The sequence below is a fragment of the Athene cunicularia genome (assembly GCF_003259725.1).
Source record: "Athene cunicularia isolate RWA chromosome Z unlocalized genomic scaffold, athCun1 chrZ_part1, whole genome shotgun sequence".
NCBI lineage: Eukaryota > Metazoa > Chordata > Aves > Strigiformes > Strigidae > Athene > Athene cunicularia.
The window spans coordinates 26,045,008-26,049,062 of NW_020799142.1; positions in this window are offsets into that span (position 1 = coordinate 26,045,008).

Genomic DNA, 4,055 nt, shown 5'->3' on the forward strand with positions numbered 1-4,055 from the left:
AAGAGACAGGTCCCGCCTGGGCTAGGCCTCAGCCAGGGAGGGCTTTGTCTTCCAGGCCCTGGAGCGGCTGGCGGGGCAGCGAGAAGGGGAGAGGCACGTCCCGGCCTCCTCCTCGCAGCGGCCCTCGGGCCGGGGCTAGCAAGTGACTTGGCATTAGCAGAGGCAGACATGTTGTGCCGGGCTGGACTCTGTGGCAGCTGAGGCAATCAGCTATATTTTCGTCTCCGGTGTCTTGTCTCACTGTGTTTCCAGTTCCAGGCTGAGGATCATCTTTCGTGCTCCTCAAAAGTGACTTGGGTAATAGTGGTCTCTCGGCTCCCAGCCCACGTGTGCAAGACCCTTCGTGGCCCCTTGAGAAAAGTAAAAATAGAACCTAAAAAATTTACCGAATTCAGTAATAGTTGAAGTGACTTTTTGGCCTTGCCAGAGACTCTTTCTGTCCCTTTATTGTCCTTTGTCTGTGTTCTTCTTTTCTTTTGTAACTCCTGAAATTTAGACTTTCTTGGTCTTACTGAGTCATTTCCAAGAATTCAGTGTCTGTGGTAGAGCTTGTGGTGGAAGTAATGTTCTCAGAGGCATATTTTGCAGTTGATTGAGGTGAACAGTGTCTTTAAAAAGAAATTTCTACTTTAGAAAAGGTTTTTTTTTACCACATAGGAATCAACAAAAATTACTCTGCAACTGGAAAACAGTTACTTTTTAGTTGCCATTTTTGGGTCAATGCTGCTGGCAGCCATCTTGCTGAATTGAGCCTTATTACAGCAAGTAGCATTGCAAGAGGTGAGAGTGCCGTTTCTGAAGAGATTCTCGTTTTCATGTGCCTACCTGTCTGAAACACTGTTTGAGAACTTGGCGTCTCTAACACGGGTATGAACTCACCGCTTGGGTGTCATGTGCTGTTCTGTAAGTGGCTGCAGTTATCAGATACCTCATTTTCTTTGGTGGATAAAATACTTTATGGGTTTTTTAATTTTTGTTTAAATACCTACGTGGAGAAAGCAGTTCAGTCTATAACATGGATGTTCAGGGTGGTAAGAAACTGATGCCAGGTTTTATCTCAGAAGTGAGTTCATGAGGATACTGATAAAAAGGCACACCAGCAGCGTATGGAAGGCATGACTGTTTTCACTTTCGTTACTGCAGCTGGAATAATTTTGAGTCAGTGGCTTTGTGCTATATTTTTAGCACAGACTTGCAGGAACAACATATTTCCTTAGTTTAAGTGAGCTTTGGAGGTTAGTAGTCATTTTCAGAAGAATCTCTAATTGGTAACTACTTGCTGCTGTTACTCTTTAAACCATTCACCATAACGCATAGCCTCTGGGTGTTACTGCATGCCCAACAAGGGGAGCTCTGACACATAGAAAAATGATGAAGCGATCTAAGTTGTAAAAAGTACCCCCCACCTCTTTGCTGTGACAAATGGGGCTGTTGGACTGCTTTACTGAGAGAAAAGGTGGCTGAGGATCAGAATGGGGAATCCATTATTGTTGGTCTTTAAGGCTGGTACATATTTGCTTCAATTTTATTGATATCTTGCGCTTTATATGCAAGTTTGGCCCGTTAGCTGTGCTGGGGGTTATGTCCTCACTTCTGGCCTCTCTTTAGGGGCAGGCTTGATGGAGGCTTTGAATTTCCTTTTAATTCCTAAACAGCTCTAAAGCTATGTTTTGTGTTCAGTTTATCTCTTTGTTGACTCAGTGAAAGAAAGGAACAAGAGGGAAAGTGTGTGAGGGAGCTGACAAAAGGGGTGAGTAGGGGAAATGATCTAGAGGATTTGTGCCAGGCTCTCTCTGACAGAAAACTCATTGAGGAGCTTTAAAAATTACCTATGTTAGCTGTCTGTCCTACCCTTCGCTGAAGTTTACCAGCACACATAGGAAAGTTGGCAGGAGAGAGCCCCAACCCATGCCTGAGGCTTTGCTGCTTAGTATTTTCAGTTCAGGCTCTTCTTCCCTGATGCACAGATGTCCGGGATTGTCTGAGTGTCGTTGAGGTGCATTGATATATTTTGCTCTATTATTTCTGTTACAGCACGAGGAACTCCCAGGAGAGATACAATGAGGGCAAATGGTGATAATAATATTCTAAATTACTCCTGAAAGATGGGTATTGCTTGTTTCTCGTAGTCCTTACCCTTGTCTGTAGAAGAAATAACAGCACTCTCCTGTGTAGCTGACATGTAATTTTGTAACACCTTTGTTTCTTTGCAGAACTGTCAGGTCAGGTAACTGAAGCTGACCCTACACATTTAGATGCCTACATGCTGTTTCTTAAGAGACCTTTACACCATTTTTAATGCCTCCAAGCTTTTCGATTGCTTAAAGTGCAGTAATGACCTGACAACACTGATCCAGCTCTTGCTTCTTGCTTAGGGAACTGCAGATTCAGTTCTTCAGTACTAAAACTTTTTTCTTACATTCCACAGAACCAAGTGGACCTCTTGCTGTGTTCTTCAGCACTGCAGTGTGTTGGGAGGCATCTGAACTTTCTTTCCAGATTTATACAGCTTTTGGTTTATGGACACTTTTGGTCTAAAAACTTCCATTTGCTGCCCAGTCCCTTCTCTGTTCATTTTTATCTTGTGTCCCAGACTGTTATTGAGACTGCACAGCAGTATCTGCATCTTGAAGGACAGCCACTCTGTTTCAGTGATTAGGTAGCTAAGGTCTAGTAGCAGTTTCTTACCAAAAGACTTTGAGATCCACATATCATGTGCAGAGGGGTGTGAGTTACATTCCCACTTTGAACAGGCTAAATAGAGGTATTGTTTTTTTTCTGGTGTTCCTTAGCTCAGGTTTTAAAATCTGCCTGCTAAATTGATTTCCAGTTGCCAGGAGCTAATTCTGAGGCGAGGTCCTTACAGGTGGGTTGTTTTTATGCACTGTTTTAACCACAAGATTCTTTATGGTCCAACAGTATATTGGTTCAGTTTTCCTGGAAATCCCAGACTTTTTAGGACTCTGCCAAGACCACATTTTAGGTTACAGATGGAATTCATGTGCTCCTTACAGGATATATCCTTTGTTATGTCTTTTTGGGTTCAGAGAATGGATCTGTAACATCTCACACTGAAAGGGATAGATGTTGATGTCTTACCTCTTGCACTCTAATGAAGAGAGGAAAAAGGCAACTTTCCCAGTGCTAGCAGTCCAGGAAAGACATTTTTTACAGCCCCTCCTTTTGTTCACTTAAAGTAATGTTGTCAGTCACGTGCAACATGTTTCTTATGCTATCAGGGCTCAATGTGAAGTTTGAAAACCTCTTGGAAAGAAGCTGGTTGCCCTCATAGTCTTGCTCAGTATTGTTCCCCCTTTTACATGTCAGAGAAAGGAGTCAATATCACATAGCCTGTCTTGGAAAAACCTGTCTTGAGGGGTGGGGGACCTGAGGCAACATCACACTGTAGGTATGCCACCCCTCTCTGTCCATTTTAAAAATGCTGTGAGCATGCCAAGTGATGTGCTGCTGCCACAGTCTGTGTTCATGCCAAGTAGCTGCTTGCTCTGCCACTTTCACTCAAGGTTTGATTTCTTCTGGTTATTTTGTCCCTAAAAGAGTGAAATGGAACCAAGTGTACTGCCAACACCATTGTCCACAAAGCTCTGTACTGTTTTCTGGTGCTTGCACTTGCTTAGGACAAAGGAAGACTTCGTTTTCTTTGTCAGTATCAAATGAAACTTTACAAAGTTTTCTGTTCTGTCCTGGCACATCAGGAACGCTTGGACAAAGTAATCAGGTGCCCACCAAGGGAAGTTACAGCAGCTGTTGTGGCTGGCTAATTTATGGCATCCAAAAAATCGTGAATCAGTTGGTTCAAATACGTATTTCTTTCATAGAGTGAATTATTTGATGTATTAAATTTTGAAAGAAAGTAATCTGCCTTTTTTCCATTTTCTTGCTATTTGATTGGCTCTATTTTGTCAAGACGAACAAATTATCTGTTGTATTTCTTGTGGCACAGTGGACTAGAGCTGGAGTGACTCATGTGAAGGTATTACGGAAAGGTGCTTGTATCCTAAAAAAAAACCCCAAACCCACCCCCACCCCCACAC